This window comes from Varroa destructor, unplaced genomic scaffold (assembly GCF_002443255.2).
Source record: "Varroa destructor unplaced genomic scaffold, Vdes_3.0 BEIS01000007.1, whole genome shotgun sequence".
Classification (NCBI taxonomy): domain Eukaryota; kingdom Metazoa; phylum Arthropoda; class Arachnida; order Mesostigmata; family Varroidae; genus Varroa; species Varroa destructor.
This window is the reverse complement of record NW_019211460.1, coordinates 24,280,173-24,293,507: the sequence shown is the minus strand read 5'-3', so window position 1 is coordinate 24,293,507 and position 13,335 is coordinate 24,280,173.

Here is a 13,335-nt window from a genome sequence, read left to right as displayed (position 1 = left end):
AAACCTTACCAAAGACTACCGAAACCTGTACCATAGTAAATATATCATAACATAGGTTTCATCTTTTAATTGTGCTAAATATATTAAAAAATGTTCATAAAAAAAAAGTTCATTTGACTTAACAGATCGTAGGAAACTTAATCTTACAACTCAAATAGGTCAGATGTTTCATGCTATTGATACATAATGGAGAGTTTAGCGTTTTAAGAAGGTACCCAATTATTTATAATTTTTTAAAAACCATACTCCATGTATCCAGTATTTAAGCTTACGGTGTTCGCTGAATTTATGGTTCAACTGAACCGATCCTAAAAAACTGTTCTACGAGGTGTAACCGTAAGTATCCTACTAAATGGTCTTAGCGGCAACTGACCAGTGCGAAGTTATCGAATCTTGTTTCCATACTTGATTTCGAATTCAAACTTTATTGCTCAGCATTACGTCATGTTTAGCCCAAACCTAATCTCTGTCATGTCACTCGTTTGCAGAAACATAGACCTCACTCGCGTTCGTGTAAATCCTTCGGAATAAATATAGTATGTATACCTTTATTGGATCGCCAGCGGAGGTTGAATTCACTAAACTCTACAGGGGTAAGGTCACTTAATGTAGCATGGGGATTCTTATGCTAGCCAGTGTACTTGTATGTATATATATATATATATATATATATATGTATACTTGTATGTAGAGTAGTATGTAGGGAGCACCGGTAAGGTAATGTCTACAGGAACACGTAATAGCCAATTTGAAACTTGTCCTTCTAACGTGACTACACTAAATTAGAAGCGGTCTTAAGCCATTACGAAGATTATTTGATCGTAGTACAAGTAGTTGATAGTCTTCATGTTAATTATCAGATTTTTTATAAACTTAAAAATTTGTTTTCTATTTTGCTTTTACATAAATCCAAGAAAAATATTCGGTCAGGTATGAATATTGTACGACCTTAGCATATTCTAATGTCCTTTTCTCTTTCTGCAGCAGTGATAAAAATGTAGTTAACGAACATAACCTATATAAACAAAAACACTAGTTAATTCATTTCTAATAGATCATTCAAGTTAGCAGATAATTCTGTCCACTGACTTAGTCCGCGACACTTTCCCGCTTCTGATTGGTATCTCAGTTCCTGTTGACCTTGCCGTTCCTATTAATGCGTTACCCTTGTCATCCTAAAGTTATAGGATCACGCTAGGTGCTGGTCCTACACAGGTTCGTCCATCAGGTAAAGGACCGCAGCTGCGGCGAGTTATCCGCACAGCTGGCTGACGTCATCCGAAAATGAATCATAATGCAATGGCAATATTAGCAGGAGTTGAAGAAGATGACGTCGGCGAGTTGGGATAGTGATAGGGCAAAGCTTCTGCTGTTTCCAAATAGGGGCACTTTCATTGCTGACTCCATTAGTGATCCTCGTGACCCTTGCCGACCCAACACCAAACTTTGCACTGGGACCGAAATGTCCAATGTCAGTACCCAACGCGAACGGATGAACGGCCAAAAGGGCTTGCTCGTGCTTTTACTAACAACTATTGCTGTTCCTTCTTCATCTTCGTATGCGCGCTCCTTGTTTCTGATCTTTTTTTTGCTGCGAAACTGTCGCTAGCCTTGCAACCGGGACAAATTTGCCGGTGGAACCGACAGCCAGCCGCCCAACTGGTTTTGCGCTTTGCTCCCTGTACTTTCTCACTGTAAAAGTATGTATCCGATATGCCGGCTTCTTTTTCTCGCCTCACAGGGCTGCCTTTTGCTTTTTGCTCGATCGTGGTGCATGCAGTCGACGAGGGCCGACTGTAGTGTTCTGCACACTAATAATACACAGCTGTACCAGTTTTCGCTGTATAGCGCTACATTGGCTGGCAGCAGAGCGCTCTGTGGAGCAGCACCTTTGTGTGATCACAGAGAGGAACTGGCAGCACATTAGCTTTGGCTGTTATGCCCTTCACAGTACTCTATACTCATTTTAGCTGTAGTGAAAGAGGTAACAGCAGCAGCGACATCGACGGAACCAGGGATCGCATTTAGCTGAGGCAGCGCAGCCTGCAGGAGCCAAGGAACGCCGGTCAGTGGCTATGATAGCTAGAGCAACAGCAGACGGACAAAGGTGAGCTGGGCTTGCGAGACAGGCGCTAAAGAAACGTATTAAGTAAGCACAATACAGAACCCTGCCCAGCAGGACCAAGAATCAGGCAGCCCCCCTTGGGCTGGCTGATACCGCAACTCACCTTTGTAGCCTGGCTGCCCCCCAAAGATGCCTTCTTCTCCTAGTCGTTGGAAGCGAGTACCGACAAAGGCGACCAGCGACCGGGCTTGTGGGAAACGCTTCGGACTCGTAAAGGTGGCGACCTTACGTTGTTTCGTCAGCAAGGAGCTCCCGACGTTGCAGGAAAAAGCAGTTGTGGGGCAGCAGGATGGAAGAAGACAGAGAGGTTTCGAGGTGGAGACGGACACAAAACAATATATATATAACAAGGTACGGCACGGACTGAAGGCCTGACGATGTCAGACTACAGCAAAGCTAGAGGAACGCAAAGTTCAAAAAACGCAAAAAGGTACGTTGATGTTTAGCGTAGCTCGCGAACGACACGTAAAGAAATATAAGCACAGGTTAATAAAGGCGCGTGCAAGGCCAAAAATAGGTAGCAGTGGTAGCAAAATTAGCATCTGGGCCCTCTCGGCATGCGCGTGTAGAATATATTATGGCTGTACCTCTAGTCTCTATTAAGAAATGTAAAAAAATCACAATGGGTACGTACCGACCCACATTTGTGCTTTACCCACACTTACGATGTAGCTTTTTTAGGAAATATCATCCTAAAACGGACCTAGCAGCTTTTTTATAATACTGCATCACCCAAATTGTTGAAATGCTTCTTTTTCAAGCTCGCTTGTTTTGTCCTCTGAATCCTATTTAAAATCCTCTGTACACCGAGAGCACTCCATCTGTCCCTGCTTTCCCTTAGTTGGTTGGTATCTGACTTTTGTGAAGGGAGGTGACGATTGACAATTGCCCTGTGCTGCGTACGTGTATTATTCGCCGCTATCTCGGCATATCTGTAACGCTTAACTAGCTGAGTGAAAACGTTACACTGGATTACCAGAACGATGTCCGTAAGGCGCCTCTGAACCTTCCTTAAAATCTGCAAATGGACGCGCTTGCTTTGAGAACCGAACTTACTTTGCTTCGCGGGACTATTGCAATTGAACAGACAAACTGGACTGCATAAATCCAAAGGGCTGAGAGACAACAGGTTAGCCGAAAACGAGGGCGCAAGTATTTACCGGGACTGGCCAATACCGGGACTGGGTCTTGTCATACGCCGTACCGCGGTTAACAGAACGATTAGATTCGGATCTAGAATTGGAGGGCCGGCCCAAGCAGCGGCAATAGCAGCTGTTTGCTTTGCAAGATCCAGAACAAGCCATGGCAGGCGTGAAGGGCCTGAAGAAGTGCTGCTATCTTCTGCTGAGCAGGCGGGCAGGGAGCCCGCACGAAACGCGGATGAGCGGCTTCCACAAAAGAGAACGCGTGTATATTACGCGGATGCTGCTGGTAGAAGTAGCCTCAGCGGAACTGGATGAGACTGCTAGCACTTGACAGTACAGCGGAGTAAATACTAGATGCTACGGTTGGTGATGCAGGGACGGAGAAATTTGAGCCGGGCACTCATGGAGGCCATGAGGCGTGCAGAGCGGCAGCGAAGTAAGGCGACGAGCATCAGCCTTGCATCGGCGGCCGCAACGGCGCTGCGGTAGCAGGCTATAATTTCAAAGACGTTTGCTTCTTGCATCGAGCTGCTACATTCTCCTATGGTACACCCGTTCTCTTTGCCGTCCTCATATTTGCCTTCTCCCCAGAGCCGTTACCCCCACGCCCTAAAACTCCCTTTTCTGTTTTGTGTTGTGAGCTGTAAAATGTTCGTTGTTCTTAACTACGGCAAGAAAATAAAGAAAATTGTTATTGCGTTCAGACGATCCAAACGCTCCAGGACGCGCTTCCTTTAATTCAGCGCGGCGTTCGTTGGTTCCCCGACCCCCTGTTAAACCCCATTAAAGCACCGTAGTGGCTGCAAACGCTGCCTGCAACCGTATTGCCAGCTCGGCTACGCTCAGCTCCGTTTTGTTCGCACCGCTCTGTTCGGCTGCGCGGTGCATTCCCTACGGAGAACTCGAACGCTCTCCAAAATGAACCCTTGTTTTTTCCCGAGTCCTAACATGCGCTGGTCCAGCTTCCACAACCTCTCTCGTGCTCCAGTTTTCTTCTCTCCCTCTTTCTTCCTTTCCCTTTCTATCGTCTTCTTATTCCTGCGCTCTACTCCTTTCTGTAGAGATTTTGAAGAACACAAACTCTTACATCTAGCAGAAGCTCGCGTGTGTTTTCGTTTAGCTCCCGAGTCCTGCGTCCGAAGCTCTCAGCAAAAGCTCCCACCACAGCTCCGTCACTTCAAGCTATCCCAGCAATGTTTGCTTCAGGCAAAACACCGACGACGAACGCGCACGAGCAACGTATCTCACACAGTCGATGCAAAACAAATGGATACGTACGCATGAATGCAGCTCTCTCCTGTTTCTACTAACGCATATATTCAAGTCGGCAGGCCCACAAGCCATAGGCACGCACCAGTACGTTCGTACAATTCGAACAAGCTTACTTTTCTCTGAGGCGAGCAAAAACGCAATCGTTTCTTCAGCAGATGTCCTACTATAACTCCTGTCCCCGTACTTTTTTCTCTGTGCGGAGACCTGCGATTGTACGAGAAGACGACCACGAAAAGGCCAAACGCGCTCCCTCTTCGTGTTAGACGACACGCACGCATACATACGCCCACACGCACGCACGCCCACACATACACACACACACACACACACTCAGACACACACACACACACACACACACACACACACACACACACACACACAGACACACACACATACACACACACACACACACACACTACTATTGCTTTTTTACGTAGACTGGTAAATCATAATATTCGTTATTTACATAGTCTATAGGGACTTTTTATGGCCAGTAACATTATAAGCCTAACACAATCGATCTTACAACACTACACAAATATGATTCTGTAGATTGATAAACGAAAACGAATTGCTATACGGTTCTCGAGAAATAATATCTATCACTTTGGCCTAATATCATCAGGCCGATTTCGTAAGTTACAGAAACCACATAACTTTCTTGTAAAAAAAACTATATCTGCATATGTATATCTATAATAAATCTCATCTTTCCTTCGCTTGAAGTCTGGATATAGTCATGGGCATAGCCAGCTCATGTATAGAAATTAAGGGTTGATATCAGTGTGTATCGATGATGTAAACCTCATGAAATGATGCCAGTTAATAGCTGGATTTAGGACGTCATTGTAGATCTTCATAGAAGTCTACACGAGGTACGAACATAGCGTGTAGCGAAGGATAGCGGCATCCATTTGAGTTGTTACTATCGAAAACGTGGGTTTTGTAAATTTAAAATAAACAATATGGCTGACATTGAATAATATAGCAATAATATTTTTAGCTTTGAAATGCCTATTTATCTAATTTTTATACTTACCGTAGGAGTGATTCGCTAGATAATACATGCACGCGCTGATCTATGATGTTGATTCAGCAAAAAGAAAAAAAGTCTATCTGCGCCACTTGTACCCATTTTGTAGACTAGATTGGGGATTTGGGTCAACGATAAAATTTTGTCTTTCGTTCGTCTTGGAATAGAGCTGATTAATATAACTAATATACGATAAATTATATTAGTATGAAAAGCGTCGAAATACAGACGGTTTAAGTAGAATTCGATGCTTGGATTATGTATTCCTATTATGCTATAAAATGAAAGCATTTTGGGAGTGATGAGGGAAGCAAATACGTATTAGATTGTCATTGCCAGTCAAGCCATAATTTATTTGTTAAGACAAGAACTTATTTCGGGTCAGTTGCTTATTAGCAACTGGTGAGGACAGCCAATATCGTTCATTCTCTCGCTATTCTTTACCCACCCATTGTAAATTCCTATGTATAACCCGTTAACTCAGTCATGAAGATACTGTCAGCCCCCTTCGTGCCGTTCAGCCCACGAATCGCTCTGCTCGAAATGGCAGTTCCGGCCCATGCCTTTTTTCCTGCACTGTCTTTCTTTCTCACCGCCTTTCTTTTTGTTTCTCCAGCCTTCTCAACTGATTATACGCTCTCAGGCGTGCTCTTCTCATTCGACCTTCCTAACCGCTGTCTTGCCTTATTCGATAGACCAACAGACAGTAGGCCACTAGGACGGCTAGTAACGAAACTTAACCGCAGGTTTAGCTTTCGGGCGCTTTAGGGCAACTTCTCTGTTAGCCAAACAACTTCGTTAGTTATGTGCACCCATTGATCAGAGATACCCACCGCTCCGCGGGGAACTCCAAGGATGGACAGGCTGGAAAGCAGGCCACGGTACGCTAGTCCTGAACTATGTTGTGATAGTGATGGAAACGGTTTTGCTTTTGCTGTATTCTTCCACAGCCGCTGTTGCTCCTGGCTGGTTCCTTCTACGGCTAACTGTAGCCTGCGCTGTGCCATAGTCCACAGCAGCGGCTGCCAGCAGGCTGCTTCTTGCAGGGCGTACCCGTTGCTTGCAGTGGTCACAAACACCGTTGGCGCTCATGGTGATAGCATTGGAAGGAGTAGTTGCGTGTTAGGCTCGTGACGGGTAGGCTTGGCTGGTCGGTTCGTCGACGCAGCAGCTACCCTTGGGTCCCTCCATAGCAGCTTCACGGCTCGTTGCGGAAGTGTTCAATTATTCTTTGGCTTCGCCAGCTTGCCGTACAGCCAGCGACCGAGTTCCACCGATCGCCATGAAGAGGGGCGGCCGTGGCTGCTGCAGAAGAGCGCTGCCGCCGGTTGTAGCAGGATTGGCTCGAGTAGTAGATATAGTTGTGGTAACTCCAAGAGAACGGGAGTGGTAATAGGTCGGATAAACTAAAAGCGGAGGGCCACGGCGCAAGCAGGCTACTCTACAGACAATGTGGGACAAGCAACCAGAGTCGACCCAACCGCGCACACCGCTAAGGCGTAAGTGGGTCTAGCCACTACTTGCTACGAATCCAGTTCCCTTCTACTACAACAACTACTACACACCACTGCCGTTACAACTTCTCTATAAGTGTCCCCCAACCCCTACATGCCCCCGCGTGTGCTCGGCCGCTCGCGCTATCCTCTGACGATCGCAAGCGCTTAAGCGAGTGCTGATGAAAGCATTTTGTAGTCGTGCACACGAAAGAAGTGGTTTCGTGATGCGATTGGCTCAATTCATATCGTCCTATTCCGCTGCACGCTTCCTGTCTGTCTACAACCACCGTTATTGAAAACAGACTGCTTTCCGTAGCACGAGTAGAGCTTATTTAGGATGCTAGCTAGATAATTATTCTAGATATAGAAAAACACGCTACAATCACGTAGGAAGAGCATAAGGGTGAAGTTCGCTTTGCTAATAATAGGGGCTTATTACAGTATTGTATATATGTATGCTTTATGTAGCCGCTGGTAATATAGTATATTTCCTGTCAGGCGCATACGATCTCTAAAACGTTGTAATATAATTGCGCATTGATATTATGACGTGGTTGCTTTAAACAGGTGTAGCGTTGATATTGAGGATGAATGAATTGTAGCTTTTGCGCTTAAGCAAACTTGAAATCGATGGCATCTGATAGTGGGGCTTTCACGTACGCTATCTTGATGAACTGTAAAGTTAATCTAAGTTATAACATACATGATTTATGGTAAACTACTTATAAACTAGCCTTTAACACAGCGATAAGTGTAGGGTTCTACACAATGCAAAAAAATATAACAAAGTATATAATAATAAAATAATAGTCGATCAACTAAGAAATACTAACGTCTAGTTTAACAGAACTATGCCATGATGGGCTGAAAGGCAATATCCAATAAGACATTTCTGCCGATGCTATTTGCACGTGGAGATAATTTTATATTGGATTAAACAAAAGGTAGTTTGACAGGGCGTATAAGTTCAGGCCAATCACCATCCATTAGCTTCGGTTTCAGGCCAATCACCGCCCAAGGCAAATCCCGCCCATTTTAACGCCTAATTAGACTGATATTAGTTTTAACGAGACCTGAGGCGATATCTGTGGGTGAGCTTCACCAAATAGAAGGAGAGAATCAATCTGTAAAGTTTGAAACCGCGTTTTACTCAGCTCAGTACACTCTGTTTAAAAGGCCAATGACTGAGGTTCGCCTTAAGATCCCAATCACACCTCGTTTTGAAGCTAAAGGCAGTGTATGGATATCGCCAATAACATTATAGTTTCGCCTTCGTTTTTGAGTTTGTTTTTTTATCGACTTAAAAGCTTTCAGCCTTAGAATGCAGATGAAATTGCGTTTACCATATTGCATTTAAGAAGAAGATTGTGTTCTCTTATTTTCAGAAGATTGCATATAGCCGTACACAGGAAAACTGTTTAGCTAAAGGAGGAAAATCTATGAAGAGACTCGAATAGAATTTGCAGGTACGAGTTTTGCAAACATGTAGGATAATGCTGAAGTCGAAGCCCGTGCCACATGCTGCGTCCCTTCCGGATACGAAACGTTTACCACGAAAACCCACCTTTTTGCAGCTTAACCTCAAGTTCACATTTGACACAATGTTGGAAACGGCCTTAGATGATCGCCAGAATCTGAGAATTCGAGCATTGTCAACACCAGCGTCTGCAGCCGCCTTCGAACTATTTAGATCAGACGCACCATTAGCATTGTCTGTGCGCACGCACGCATATACGTGTGAAGGGGTGTGCTCTTCTGTGGTTCTTCGTCTGTGTGAGTAAGTCTGTGTCTATGTGTGTGTTACATATTTATATCTAATTCCTTGTTGAGTCATTTCCTTATCAGGCCATAAAGGTACGGATCACAAAAGCGCGTATTGAACGACGAAGCAGCTCGGCCAGACCCGTCCTGCAACTTTGCCTCGTTCTACGTCTCTGGGTGCAACGCTGTTATCAATCACCAGCCATGAGTCTTCGTTGCTACGATTGTATGTTGAGGTCAGCTTATAAAGGGAAATACGGAATTGCATGACGGGACTGCGGAACCTACTGATATGATTCGTTTCCTGAGAATCGCACAGTACTTGAATAACCTGTGTCAAGCAGGTAAAAGTGTGGGCCTGTAGTTCGTGCCGCCCATCGTTAACTCGCCGACGGATCCATGTTCATTGGTAAATAGCCATCCAGTTGAGTTTCGTCCCTCCTGCTTTCTTAAATATTACGACATTAGCAATGGCCAGCCTTGTAAATACGTGAGATACATTCAGATGTTGGTTTATTTCCTTCATATCATCGTCCTAGATGTCATTTTGCCTTTCCTCTTAGGCCTGACAGCATTTTGATTTGTTAGAGGTGAATAAGAGTGAGCGCGAGAGCGAGCGAATTTCGGAAACAGAAGGCATGACAGAACAGGAAAGGGATAGAGAAGAGCCCACCGCAAATGACTGCCACCTTCGCCAGGAGGGCTTTTTAACCAGATATCTTGCCTTGTAGCTCGCCAGCGGACGCCACCTTTTTCTCCTATCGGAGCCGCTAGTAGGTAAATGAGGCAAATGGCAGCAGTTCGCTACGACGGGCGTCCTTTATTTTCTCTTTCGTTCTATACTCGCATTGCTGCTTGACTAAGCTGCAGATAAGCAGCAGCAAAAGAAACTTTTTTCATGCTTTAATTCCGCTACTTAACACGTTAGGCATTACTACCCACGAGTGACTTTCGGCATGAAACGAGAGGTGTCTACGCTCATATACGAACCTAGGTCACCGCGTGGCCTTGTGTATAACATGCAAACACGTTACCTACTCCGCTATCACAGGGACATATCACCGGTAAAAACAGTTGCAGCGGCAGTCAACTGCCACGGGCTGCCAAAGCGAAACCAATAGCATGACGACGACTACCAACATCGTCATCACCAACTACCTCTACAGCCATTTGGCCACCGGTATTAGCTCTGAGTGGACAGGTGCCGGCGTGCTGTGTGCTGTACAATGTGTGAGAGAGGTTAAGAATTGGCCCCATGGGACTTGGACGTCTTCAATGGCACTTGAGGGGGTCGTTGGTGGCGAGGTGGCTTTGGCGCCCCGATAAAGACGTGATGGTGTGGCTGCCTAAGCTAACCGTGACCTAGAGCTGGTGAGGCGTTTGCCTGGATATGGCCAGAAACTAGACGGTGCTGGCCACAGCAGCAGTTGCTGCCCCATAGGCGCTTGATACCCAGCTTGCATCGGAAAGTGATCGTGTGTTGTGCTATCTATGTATATTTTGCCCGTACAGCCATTAGAACTGCATTCCTGATCTGAGTCCTCAGGTCACTCCACGTACCATCGAACAACAAACACAACGAGATAAGATACGCAGCGGCCCCACACGATAACCAGCCATGCACGTTTATGTTGCATTCGTTTGCGACCTTTGAAAAAACAGCGTGCTTAACTTGCTTCCCTGCCGATGTCACCGTGTTTTCATTGTCAGAGCAACTAATTTCGAACAAGCTGTCCCTACTTCCTGTAGTTGTTCCATGCCATGTAATATCATCAAGCCCTGCAGGCGGACCTTTTTCTTAGAGCCGATACAAAGGTACACCATTCTTGCGTAAGTTATGCGTTTATTAAAAGTTAATTACGTGGAACGTCTAAAAGGTCTAAGTTTGTAACGAACAAAGTCGTGAAGGCTCATTAGCAGCATGCGTTGAAGCTATCATCGTACTTTACGTTTTTTGTTGTTTGAAGTGTTATTATCGCAGCCGATTAGCCTACCCCCAGACGGTATATGTAGATAATTGATCCGATCATGCCTAGAAGTTATTACGCTGAATCATCATTGATCGAATAAATAAAAAAATATATTTTATGTCTAAATTTTTTTGATTATTTTTCAGATTATTATTCAATTAATTACCTGAAATATAGGGTCCTTTATTAATGGATGACTTGGACGATAACACTGGAGAATAAGTACAACAGAAAATTTAAGAATCAGATAGTTGGTAACTTGAAAGTTGTTTTAAAGTGGCAAGATCTCATTCAGATACAATATGCACAGCCTTTATATAAGAAACAATTGAGCTTTGACGCAAACATCGGCAAATTCATGGAGTGATGTGATCCCCTTATGTGGAGAATTTATAAAACAATTATCTTTTGTTGTTATTTCGTTTTTTCCACGAATTGTTGCATTCGTGGAAAATATCTTGCGAGAAAAATGTTTGACACCGTCTACGCATGTGTTTGGAGAAGAACCGCTTTAAATTTAACCTCAAAGCACTAATGGCGCAGGTAGAAGAAGTCAAAGACCCGGGGACTACTATAGTACTTATTACTATAAGTACTTATTAATTAATTAATTTATGTTTAAATTGTTATTTACCTACGGTCGATGATCGGATCACAAAATATTCATATGACTACGAGAATATGAAAGTACGGAAACTTCTATTAAATAATTTGTTGGAATCTGCAGATTATTTGTGTTGAAGAAAACGTTCGGTATGTCACAGTCGTTTGCAGACGCCTAGTGGCTCTATGCTGTTTATAATCTAAAAAGAAAATAGGTCTTAAATAAGTACCTATGATTAGAAAGACAGGATTTAAGTCAGTGATCGTTCATTGGCAGAGATTTGGAGTCTATTTAACTACGAGCCAGTTCGAAGAATTATCGTCTCAGAAGAATTATGGTAAAATTTACCTGAACAAAAAACTTCAATAAAGCTATTTGCACGGGATATTCACGAGCCTCTTTTTTGGCTCGTGCTGAATGGGAGCTCAATACTTCACAACGTTGATTTAGACGGACTTTGTCACGTCGAATAGTCTTGGCAATAATTACAATTAAATAATAAATACAATTACTTTAGAATAAGCACCTCACCTTCATGGATGACTATCCATGATAACATTAGGAAATGATTCAGGTATTTCAACCTGATAAGAGTATCTCTGTCCCTGTAGGCGAAAAAAGTACTAAACATATCGTCGAGATTTGGAAATGAGGTTTCAGGCCAAATCTTCTTGTATCTACTGCGTCCGTTAATATTGCCTCCATCATAGTCACCTTGTTAAGCCTGCACAATACAAAAACAATGATAATCAGTTCATTACGAAGTTTTTCAATCAAGTTTCTGAAGTTGCATAGAACTAGGAGCATATATGCTAAATGACGGACATCGACATTCAAGTTACATCTCTTTAATTTAATTTGGAGATATTAATGCATTTAGACGTCTTTATGTAGATTGATCTCAACTTTCTGATATCTTCTCTGTTTTTTTCACACTTGAAAAACTAAATAGCCCTCAGATTTTCATCATGTTTCGTCTGCACAATAGTAATAAAGATAAACAACAAACAACTATCGTATAAATTAGAGTAGACGCCATATAAATGTTTGCTACGGTTTAAATTATACTATGGTATATATATATATATATATATATTGGTTTCGCTGGTGACCTTGCTTTTGAAACAAGCAACTAACTACACGAATACGAAAATTTTTCGAGGAAAAGCTACTCTAGTATGCTGCCATCAACCTTCCAGTTTTTAACTAGCGAGCTGAAAGGTTTGCAGCTAGTTTCAAGGTTACTCCTGGTCTCAAAACCCTCGGTTCGCTAAGCCATAGAACCCAAACAGGATTATTCCAAACCTCACGAAGTTGATGACAGTCTTACTTGGAAAGTTCAGATATAAAACTCAGCGGCAGAATGTCTATTGGTTTTTGCAGCATAGTGAAAATGTCTTCTATTGACAAAAGAATCAATGTATGTAGAAAAAGCTGACATTCATAAGTAAATTTGGAGAAAACTGATGTACAATATTTTTGTCAACGTCCTTTGAAGGCCGTGCAAATATTGACTTCTTTGAGAACAGTAGTTTTCTATCTACGACTGCGGTAAATATTGACGCTACAAGCTATCGTAGTGGCTTTCGGCAAGACGCGCATCCGCTACGCTCGGCAAAACACTATACGAGCTATTGTGAGGGTTATGATCGTTTGCTTTGCCGTGACAAAATATCAGCGGTTTTGGATACTAGGTTCTCTAGCCTGCAGTTGAGCGTGTACGTACGCCAATACAGTTCTTATAAAACGTAATGTGGTGTAACCTTTGCGTTAACCTAGAGGTTGCGTTTATTTATCTATTGTATGTTCCGATTGCTGAAACACGAAGCCTACATTGTATGAACTTCTTTATCAAGCACCTAGATACACGGCGAGTATTACGCAACGTTTCAATTACAATATGCTTACAGAGGTTATCGGAAAATAAGC